This window comes from Tyto alba, unplaced genomic scaffold (genome assembly GCF_018691265.1).
Source record: "Tyto alba isolate M040663 unplaced genomic scaffold, T.alba_DEE_v4.0 Super-Scaffold_33, whole genome shotgun sequence".
NCBI lineage: Eukaryota > Metazoa > Chordata > Aves > Strigiformes > Tytonidae > Tyto > Tyto alba.
This window is the reverse complement of record NW_024881308.1, coordinates 13,351,898-13,363,970: the sequence shown is the minus strand read 5'-3', so window position 1 is coordinate 13,363,970 and position 12,073 is coordinate 13,351,898. Positions and strand designations below refer to the sequence as shown.

General features: G+C 36.3%; 1 protein-coding gene across 1 annotated transcript in view; it reads right to left on the bottom strand.

Annotated features, from left to right (window-relative positions):
- CDH4 (cadherin 4) overlaps positions 1-10,414 on the bottom strand; it is a 553,545-nt gene extending 543,131 nt beyond the window's left edge. Inside the window, exon 1 of the mRNA XM_033010416.2 lies at positions 10,396-10,414. The gene's annotated coding sequence lies outside the window, so the exon portion shown is untranslated. The remainder of the gene's footprint in view (positions 1-10,395) is intronic.
- Between the last annotated feature and the right edge of the window lie 1,659 nt (positions 10,415-12,073).

The window sequence follows — 12,073 nt, the reverse complement described above, 5'->3', positions numbered from 1 at the left end:
ACAAAAAAAAAACCAAACAAACAAACAAAAAAAAACCAAAAAAACCCCAACCAAAATAAAAGGACATTTTTACATCTTTCTTATTTTCACAAAATTTGATCTACCTAGAGATCTAATACTTCTAGACTTCTAATAATAGACCTCTAATATCAATACACAGTAAAAGCAGGTGAAATTATCTAGGTCAAAATATCTTCCAGTGTATTTAAAACAAGCTAGTGATATCTTTAAGTGATGTAATCCAGTGTAGCTCCACTGATGACAATGGTTCTAAAAGAAGGTGAGGGCTGTACAACACTCTGCTAATGGACTAGAGGATATATTATCATTTAGAAATTTAACTGAGTAACATGGAGAGTGACTGTACTCTTCCAGCATTGCTTTTTATTTCAGAGGCTCTCCTAATGTGACTTATCAGAACAAAGTGTTCTGTTTATTAATAATTACCCTTATTACTATAGAAACAAGCCAAACAAACAGAAGTTACCTCTAATTTTCCATTGCTGAAGTTCAAATGCATGTGTATGCTACTGAAGTAAATCCCTAGGAATATTCGAAAAATTTTATAATTATATCCAAAATGTGCTAATAGCCCTAAAGCAAATGGCTTTTTATTGTATTTGTTACTTGTGACCTCTTAGCTCAGTAATTCAGGAGAAGGTGACTGTAACCACTTTCAATCTAATGGAAGTGGTAAATGCTGTTTGATTAGTGGTTATTTCTGGCAATCTCAAAAAATTATTTCTCTAAAACAAAGAAAGTGATACTAGATAGAAAGATGCACAGCCAAATATTGTGTAGCCACAGGAAAACTTGAGGTTATTGCTTTGCTACAAAGCAGAGACACTAGCAAAGAGTGACATCTCAGTGTGGAAAAGGACTTTGCATAGTCTTCAGAAAGAAAAAAGCTGTGCCAAAGCAATACTTGATTTATTGATAATTGATAATCAATATGAATAATCACTAATAATCAACAATTAATTGATTTTTTTAAATAGAAAAAATTCAGAGAGGCCTGGATTCCTTACTTCCCATCTTACTTGTACTAATAGGCACCACCACAGAAACGTGACACTTTAAGCCTTGCTCAACACACAAAACATGCTCTGTGTTCACTTAATGAAGAGATCTGCGAGACCACGTTCTTCACACACAGAAGACATTGACTAAAAGGGATTCTGGAACAGCAGTTGGACCTTCTTCCACCAATACACTATTGCTACCACCAGTTTGGCACCACAGACTTTACTCACTAACCCTGTCAGGTTTTACCTGACCATCAACAAACCCAGGTGTGACATTTTGCATGGCTCTCAGAGGAGAGGCGAACCAGCTTCATTGCCAAACAGAGGCTCAGATCTCTTCTTGCTGAAACATGTAGTTATGGGGAATAAAAATTCTACAAATGGGAAGCATGGGTTGTGCTGTAAAAGCAAAACTCACTAGTGATGAGAATATGTGCAATATGAGTGCCTGACATACACAGATATGCACTTACGCATGTATATATTACAGAAGATGTAAGAAAGCTCTACAGTTAATGATTCCTTTAGAATATACTTGCTATCCCACTTACTCATGTTGTACTATTACCTTCCCCATGTCTTGCAGTTTAAAAACCCCAAAGAAAGTTAGTTGATCTTTCATTACAAAGACTGCTTTTCCTGCCCCCGCAAATTTCTGCTCCTATAAACTCTGACAAATAATATGGCTATTTTGGGTTTCAATCTGCTTAAAAAAAAAAAAAAAAAAAAAAAAAAGAGATTGTGGTAACAGACCCCAGCAGACACCCTCCTTTGTATCAAGTTTTGTCTGCCTTCAGATCTTTTCATTAAACAATTCATTGTCTGATGGGGGGAGAACAGGGCAGGGAAGAAGTTGATTTTAGAATTCATCATTGAATTCTCTTGGGTTTTTTCACCCTCTTTTTTTTTTTCCCCCTTTGTTTTTCTAATAATAGTATTGCATTGTCTGTGGACAGAATCAGAGACAACTTCAGAGAAGACAGTCCATTGGAGGGTTGGTGTCTATATGTCTGTTTTAATGCTTGAAATTTTATTATATAAGGTACTTTCTGAGAACTCTTCATGGAAACTGATTTTTTCAGTGCACAAAAATATCCACACATTCATACACATACAAAAAAGGGATTTTTTGTTAAGTGCTCTTGAAGCACATGGGCTGGGATGGCCTTTTCATCTCTACTGGTTGGCAGGTCAACTGCCTTACTGCAGTGCTACTGTGGACTCCTAAAAGCATTTTCAGCTTTATGAACAAACTGATATAAACTATGTTAAGTCTGACCCTGCAATTATGTTGCATTGAGCAGGATCAGCACAGTTATTGCCTCTCACAATCTTCCTTTTGTCGGTTCAAATGCAAAGAGCACTGATAAACATTAATGGCAAACAAGTAATAGTTGAGCCTCAACATTCGGTTTTAACCTATTTCAGTAAATAAGTCCAGGGACTGCCATTTAAAGATAATAAGACAGCTGTCAATGGCATGGATGTGTTATTAGCACTCAAAGCTACAAGGAGGACAGAGCAATCGGCAGAATGTCTAAGCTAATTTTATAAAGATCCCAGTGTCCTCAATTATGCTAAAAAAGTCTCATGGGAAGCACTCACTTTTCTGTTTTGCCTAATGCGGTATAAATAAAGAAATAAAACACATAGGTGTGTCCCATCACAGAGATTACCTTGAGTTTGTAATTTTAGATAAACATTAGCAAGTATATGTAAATATGCATTGGAAATGAAGTGTACCTCCATGGACAGAACATTTGCCTGGAGAAGCAGCCCTCCTGTGCCACAGAGAAAAAAGCCTGGTCTGGTTCAGCCTGGATCACCTCTACTCCAGCTAAAGCTAATGGAAACAGAGGGAATGCAGCAGTATCACCCCTAGCCAGTTCCCCACAGCTAATCAGCAGTTTCATAATGACACCTAGAAGAGCCCTTACAAACAGGAGTCATACTACATCTTCAGTGCTACCCTACCAAAACTGGTATTTATTCTGCAGAGAACATGTAGCAATTAGTCGGAGCCTGCCAAAGTATGCATGGCAAATTACATGCATCATGAATTTTGGGTTGTTTCACTCCTGTTTTTTAAATCAATAAGAACTAGTTCTGATCTCCCAAGAATGTATTCTTAAATTGAAACACTGTCATATAATTTCTGGTTTGTTTATGAGCCAATCACTTTAGATATCTTAGCTATAAATATTATGATTAATATTAAAATAGTACTCACATTATCTCCTCAAACATAGCAAAAAGTATGGGATGTCATCTGAGCCCTGCCCCAAAGCACAGTATTTCTCTGATTGTTACTTCTTATTTTGTATCACATCTGAAGTTTCTATGTCTCCCCTCTAGAATCCCCTCTAGATCTGTGAACTGATCTGCAGATTTGCATGGAACAGAAATTTCAGGACTTCAGTGTGGAATAATTGCTCAAAGTTATCGCAATTTTACCTAATTTTCATAAGCATTTTGTCCACACACATTCTTTCACGCTCTCCTGACATTTACTCTGGATACCACTTAATACAAGGTTTTTAAGCTGAAAGCATATGTTTTGGAAAATTGCTTCTCAAAGCATTGCACCCTTCATCTCCCACATCCTGTGATTCAAAGGTACAACTTTTCTCAGCAACAAAGACTTGCGTCACATGCACGTAACATTACCTGCCTTCACACCTATCAGGATCATTGTGTTTGCAAATTTAAAGTAATAATTTCACTTATATTTAGGGTGGCTATTACATATTTTGAAGACTTCATTAGCAAGATTCAAAAAGGCCATTAAACACCATTTTTCAGTTGTAGTGAACAGAAAATCTAAGAGAGATCGAAATTAACAAAAACCTTAAAGCCAGTTGTAAAATTAGAAAAATCTCCTGTGGTTGCTGATATATGGTGATCGTTCTTGTAATTTTAAAATCGGTTATTACTGTAGGTTTGTCTATCAGGAAGTGTGATTTTTGGCACTGCAGGTAGTTACCAATGTGAGTCCTGTTTTGCTTTCCCGAGCTTTTTGCTTACAGTAATTACTATGTGAAATCCTACCAGAAACAAAGAGAGGAGTAAGATCGAGGGCATGAGGTTCTCATTCACAAAACTTCTAGAGACACATGACAGAAGCTGAATTGACTAAAACCATCTCTTTGAAGAGCACTGGTCACTCAAATCCAAACCTATTCCTCAGTTGCTTCCAGAATCTCTTTTTATATTTAAAACTAGCTCAGAGTTTGGAAGTGAAGGGGATTGCTGTTGACACAAAACCTCAGCATCTCAGTTCTGTTACCTTACAACTCAGCTGTTGTACCACGGGAAGCCTGTTCAAGCCATAATGAAATACTGACTGCAAAGGAAGGACCATTTGTATATTTGGTTTCTAAAACGAAAGCTGGGGCCTGCCTCTCCTGTAATTGCTGTCAGGTTGAAGCTATCCTCCTTTCACAGCACTTTCCAAGGCAGCTGAGAAAAACTGTAACCAAGCAACAGCCAGTTCCTCGTCCAGAGCGTTTGCCCATGACTCGTCTGGCTGCACACATGGCAGCGTGGGGTAATGAGGATTGTGGAGGAACATCAAGTGGTAGAGGAGTAGGGGACAAAGAAATCTTAGTTTTGCCACTTAAACCAGTGCAACTCCAGCAGAAACAAGACCTTTGCACGGCAAGTACATTGTCACTTATTGGTCATCTTGATGAGACAAAATGTCTTGATCCACTTCCCCATAATGAGCAGGGTCTGTATCCCCATGAAAAGCTTAGACCAGTATTAAATATCTCTTTAGCCCCAAGGGATTACTTTTGTTCTTTTTGCTGTGTCTTCAAGCATGAATGCTAACACAAAAGCTTTAAGTTTTAGTTTACACAGACCCTAATCATTAAGGCTATTTCTCTGAGAACTTTTCAAGCTAAAAAGGTATAAAGGAATTTAAATCATGTCTATGGTGTAGTGTGAGAGCTCAGAGTTATAATACGCTCTATCTTACACGCTGTATCTGTTTTTACCCATCTGTGTCAATGAAAACACACAGAGAGCCAACAACTCTAGCTATAATTGGTGGGAGCTGTAGGTACAAATAAAACACAGTTTTTCTCTTTAGTATATACAACATATGGAGCAGTACTGTAGGTCAGGAGAATTATTTCTCAGCGTTCTGTGGGTAGGTTTCTGATAGCAGCTTTATTTTTCAGTGTTGCAAGCTTTAAAAGAGTTATGACATTATTGTTTCTTTCTAGATTGCCTTGATTGAGATCAAAGTTCAGGGATTGTATTATGTTACCCAAAGATTGCTTTGTTCCTGTTGTTTTCAAAGAATTGCATGGATCTGTACTGAGCAGCTTAAGAAGCAGTAAGCCTTGACTTCATTCTTGCTAGTATTAATGAAAATCAGGAATAGAACAGTGAAACACAATTAAGCTCGTGTAAAAGAGAAGAAACTCCAGCCCACAGAATTTTTCATTGTTTTTCTGCTTTGTTATTTACAGGGTGCGTAAAGAGAAGTTACTGAAAAGATGCAACGTGTTTCAAACTGTTTTCATTGTTCTATCATCTTTCACTGCTCCTGCTTTTCAGGCCAAAGACTTTCAGGGTAATTCTGACTTCAATGCCCTTTATACTTATCATATAACACCACAAGGGAGTTATTATATGCAGTGGATAATTAAGCGTTTTTGTTGATGGTAATCTTTGACTATGGTGAGATTCTTACAGTACTAGTCTTATTTTCTGAACAATTTTGTCATTTGCTAATTAGAATTTGGCCTTAAGGTCTTTCAGAAACATTTTCCTGAACTCATCTTATTATTTAAAACTTTTCTGTGCATTTTCCTAACCATCATATAGCAGTTAATTGCTAATGTACATATTCATTTATCAACAGAAGTTTTCTTCTAAGTGAACAGCCCTCTCCTACTGCCTTCTTTTCCTGCAATGAAAAGTTGAAACCTGGTGCACTGAGGACAGAGAACTGATTTGTTGTCAGAGAGAACAATATTCTACTGCTACTCTAGTGTTCGTAAACTTAATTCTGAGGATGCTGTATATGAATGTCCTGAAAGATCCTCGATAGAAGCCATCTGAAATTGCGGGTCACACACAGTTGAGAAGATGTGTGCTATGAAATACAAGATCATTCCAAAGTGGAATCATAACTTTGGAAGCTGTGGAGGAAAATTCAGGAAAATGGAGCAAGATTTAGAGCTTAATGGTGTGAAGACTCTATTCTGTTTTACTTATACACATGGATTTTCCCTGTACAGCTAAAGTACTACTTGAATATTTAAAATTAAGCACACAATTAAATGTTTTTCTGGATTCTAGCCAGACTGCTCAGCAACTTGCTGTATTATCGCTCTGGAAAGCAGTTAGCTTGTCTTTTGAAACACAATTTGTCCACCCTTAATGAATAATTTCTTGCCTCTGTCCTGTGTTTTATGTCACTGTTTTTTCCATACACTTTTATGAGATGAAATGACCATCCTGCCACCCTTCAAACACTTCTGACAACCCAAATATCCAGCCCAGGGTAGCACTGGATCCAAATTCAGGGCAGAATCAAGATCCATAACATTACCTCAGGAGTACAAAGTGTAAAATGCATAATTGCACTATCTGCCACACTTGAACAAAAAATGAAACCAGAAAATTTCAGCTCAGAAGGATGAAAAGTGAAGCGAGTCAGTCACCATCCAAACTTTACAACAATGTAATGTTTCTGTTCTGCTCTACAAAAATACAAAACACAAGAGAATATGAAGAAAAATCACCACTAACAGGCTTATATATGTCATAAGCATATACCTAAGAGAACAGCAGCTCAGCAAACAGTCTACCTATGACAAAATATTTATTAAATCAAATAAGATGCTCTCGGCACTTCCAAAACAGTTGAAATGAGGGAAGAAAGGATGAAGTGAGACACTTGGGCCTGGTGAAACTACCTGAGGAAAAGGTATCAAACAGGCTACAGGGCCATCTAAATGTTATTTTTCATTGTTGTCTAGCAATTCTTTTTGTTTTAACATGCATAAAAATTTAAGACAGCCCAACTTTCTTACCCACTAATTATTTCTCACAATAAAATACATGCTGTATAGTACTTAGTTCACCATTTCCCATCCTCACTATTTCACTAGGTAAAACTAAAGTGTCTGACAGTTATAAGAGGTATCAGTGCATCCCCAAGAGGAAAAAGAAAAGTTTAGACAAACTACAAAGCCTTTGCAACTAGTAACTGCCTATAAACTCAACCTATCAAGAGCTCAGTCAAGCCTCTCAAACGCCAGAGAACTGTATAAAAGTGTTCAAAAAACCTGTCCCACCGTAGCAGCAAAAATTTAGCTCCCTTTCCATGTCACTAGCTACACCCTCCACTGCAGACGCTGTATCTGCGACATTAGCAAGTGTGCTATCCATCTGACCAGAGTGACAGCAGAGATCTGAGCAGCTCAAAAGGCTCTCGTGGAAGGTACAGGAAGAATAAAGAGGAATCAGGATGTGAGATACTTTATCAGCTAAAACAATCCCTCTACCTGATTTAAAATGAGGCTTGCAATACAGATGTTTGGTTTTACACCTCCAGTTCCCCTATCTGATCATTATCAGAATGATAAAGCTGATGAGAAGCACTCATCTGGGTTTTGCCCAGAGATGAACAACATTGTAGCTCAGAAAAACCAGTAAATGAAGGAAGATACAGTCCCATATCTTCTAGCTTGTTAAAATTGCCGGTTGGCTTTCTGTGAAGTAATTCTACAACGTGATATATTTTTCAGGATAGGCATGTTAAATCTATGGTAGTGATGCACATTCTGTCAAAACAAGGAAACATTCTGCTTGTGTTACAGCAGCGAAACAACTTGCTGAAACACCATCTGAAACAGAAGGCTCTAGCTCATCAAATCTACTGTATATTCATTATATGCATGAATACTTATTATAACAAGAATTGGCCCATGGCTATGAAGAAAGTATAAGATGGCAAGGCAGATTTTATCTTTTTACTCAGTACCTGACTTGTGGTGGAAAGACAAAGCAGGTGTTGTAAGGACCATACAAGATCATACGCCAGGCGTATAGTCTAGAAGAATTGAACACATGGATGCAGATGGAGAACAATGTCTCTCCCCATTTAATAAATTTGTCTTTCCCCATTGGATACATCTGGTCAGCTGCAAGAGTTTTATTTCTGACAGTCTTTGGAATTAGCTGTGCTAGGAAAGCTGCTGGAGGAAGTGTTAGGAGTGTCCATAGCTGAAATGGATACTGTAATACTGAATGACATTTTATATTTTTGGCACAAAAATGGCACTCAGTTATTTTAAGCTATCACATTCCACCATGCAATGGCAGAGGGAGCCAAGATGATAAAATACCAGCTACAAATTCTAAGGCCTATTCTCTCCATCTATTTTTAGGTATTCAGGTTGCTATCAACTCTTATACCATTACTAGGAGAAATAACATGACAGACCAACAATTCAGTGGAGGGACTTAGAACAGCCTGTCAAGCTCAGACTGTCAGAAAGACCCAGTTTGTTGGTATTCAAATTACTGGCAAGCTAGATGACCTGAATGTAGCTCAAAAGGCACCAAAAAAAAAAAAAAAAAAAAAAAAGAAAGAAATCACCTACCTTAATAAACCAAAGAAAAGAGTAGTTTGTAGGAAAATAAATACTGATGAACTTATCTTCTCCCTACTATCTTCAGGTTCCATAAGAAAATAAAAATAATACTCAGGTTATTGGATTCCAACAAGGTATCCATCAATGCAGACTTCCCTGACATGAAGACTAAATAGCTAAAAATTGACTCTAGAATTCTGAAGTTTCTAAAATCAGACAACTTCATAATTGGATCTCCAATACCTATGATCAGCTATGACACTCGCAGCAAATTCTGAAAACACACACATTTTTGAGGGAACAAAAAGAAAACTTTTTCAGAGGTTAGTAATAAAATAAAAGGAATGAAATGTCTCCCAGCCTACCTCAAAAATTGTATCTATTTAAAAGTTCTGGCTATACCTCAGCACAAGTATACATAACCTTTAATACTTTCATTGTTAAGATTTGCCAGTTAAGAAAGTGTTATTATCTGTCTTTTATAGATAGGGAAAAGTATACATAGAGCCTGACTAACCTGTTCAGTGTCATAAAGGGATCATGTAGTATAGCCGAGAATTAAACTTTGTTCTCATAACTCTCAAAGAAATGACATTGTTCATGAGTTCTTTAAATAAATAGCATTTAACAGGGAAAAAGAGGAGACAAGGGAAGAGGAGTATTTTATCATTAGAGATAAAGAATTGGAAGCATTAGCAGGAACAAAACTCAATGCAATTTAATGTAGGAAAGCACTATAAGACACTTGTAATAAATAAATTAATCTGACCACAAAAAAAACCCTCCAAACAACCAAACTAAGTGGGAGGACTATTTTTAATTCTATATTTAAATGAAAAAGTGGATTACATTTTTAATGTGAAACAGAAGATCAAACATTATTCATTCCCAAATAAAGTTAGAAGTGGTATTGGAATATACCATAAGGTTATATATATCATATATGTCATAGCATTTAATGGAGAGTTCTGATTCAAAGTCATTATCCATTCTACAATGCTCAAGATGATCAGCAAAGTCCACCCTGCCTACATACATTTATTATGTTATCATTTATATAACGACAAAAGCTAATCAGTTAGGAGCTGCTCTGTGAGAACGCAAGGTTGAAGAGAGTGTTTTTCAACTTGAAATAATCAATACTTTAGTTTTGATCAATTCTAATTTCTATGCAAATCAATTCTGTAATCCTGGTTCATCTATTAACTGAAGCCCACACTGAATAAACTTGCTCACATGAGTAGTCTAAATTAAATTCAGGCCTATAACTTGATATTAAAGTGAAAAATTACCCATGATGTTCAAAAGCTGATAGATGATGGACTCGGTCACTTGGATACCAGGAGCCTTGCCCACAGATAACATTAGAAATACTGAGATTTTAAGTGTTGCCTCAATATCCAAGAAGAAACTAAGCAGCGCAGTGAGTGATGTGCTTTTGATAACTTCAACATTTTTTAAAAAGATATTCTCTGCAATATGGTAATTTCCATAAGAATACAGTTACATAGTAATTGTTTATTTATGTATACCACATATTCGTGACTGTCAGATGTCTGCATGAAGATTTACTTCAGTGGATATACTATCGTATCCCCCCAAATGACACCTCTTTTACAGGTGTCGAAACAAACAGCATAGCTTCTGATGCTTTAAAATTATCCCCATTAGCATGATCTTCTTAAGCAGTTAATTCCTGCTCTTGGGTATATTTGTAGCATGGCTGGTATACAGCTGAAGGAAAAAAAAAATACCTCTGAAAACTGGAACCTGGTCTGTCTCCAATTTTCCCCTCCAGCAAATATTTTCTGTTTGCTTCCTCATTATTCTTCACTTATATTCTCTGCTGTAACATAATTCACATAGAATGGTTTATGCTCGTCATCGTCTTGGATGACTACAATTAAAACCTTTCACTGCTACTAAACATTGCCACTGTTGTGTGTTCACTAAACAAGCGTTGTAAATGAACAATAAGGAAGGAAGCACACACATACAGAAGAGAAAATAACACAGAAGAAATCCTATGTACTTTCCTCCTTAAATCACAGCAAAGATCATAAAACCCCCACAAAAACAAGGGAATAATTCTGAATAGCTAGGAGCTTACACTGACAAACTGGATGAAATCTTCCTTCTGGTGCTTCCTTCCTCTCCTTTAATTTAGTTGTAAACTAGCTTGGAATAAATTGTAGATTCTCCAAATAAGTATTAAAATGAATATGACACAGGGAAAAGAATCTGCTTAGAAATAATCTGCATGTAAGGCTGCATTGTTCAAAGAAGAATTTTTCCAAGCAGTACTCTGACTACATGTCCCCATGAGAGAGACTCCGTTCATCATCTAAATGGCTGTAATTAATTGGGAAAAAAATAACTGAAGGCGATTACTGGGAAACACATGGGAGGTGAGATAGACTATTAAATTTATTTCCAAGAGGAGATGTGAAAAGTATTACATTTCCCTGTCCAAATAACCTTAGTTAATATACATTGATCAACTACTGTTTCAAATATATGCACGGCTTATCAGTTTATCAACATCTCAAGGTTTTGTGCCAATTGTTCTGACATGTTCTCAATAAATATAATAATAGCAAAAGGACAAAAAATAAATGGGGAGATCCATCTTTCAGTGACTACTACCACCTCAGTAGATCAATATATGTCATAACATCCTTATCATTTGGGAAACAGAAATCCTTTTATGGCAATAAAGCTTTAGTGTTTTAGTTATTAATTTAGATCAGTTGTGACAGACACAGGAAACTTCAGACTGGTATAAGAAAAACACAGAATTAATCCAAAATAATTGTGAAAAACATTTGTGATCTCAGGGGAAAACTTCAACCTGTTATGTAGGTTTGAAATTTATGTCCAGATTTTCAATCCCCATGTTTAAGGGACAGATTCTGATTTTACCATAAATTGAGTAAAATAAAGCCATTAATGTGCTGCCTTATATTACTGTAATTGAGAGAATAACCAAATCCTGCTTTCTGGAATTGAAACATAAGAATTGTCATAGCAAATAATATGATACTGCCAAATATAGGCTAGAACATTGTTGCTGTAAGCAGTGGTCAATAGTAGGTCCAACAACAGAATGTATTAAAGTTTTTATATGTTTTTCCATATCTGGGGATCCCATATTCTCCTTTCTCAAAGGCAGAGAAAACCAGTTGCTTTAAGCGGGAGGGTTGATGCTTCCTGTAGTTTTAAATTGTTCTAGTGGAAGTGAATATTATTATTATTATTATTGTTATTGTTTGATATTTATTTTTCTGAAACCCACTTGTTGCCATCATGGCTGTATTTATATTTTACTTTTTATTTGGAATTCTCCAAGAATTTATCAATTACTAATTTTCCAACTTGAGTGAGAAATAAGTTATTAAACCCTTTTGGCATATATGCAAACTAAGAAACATA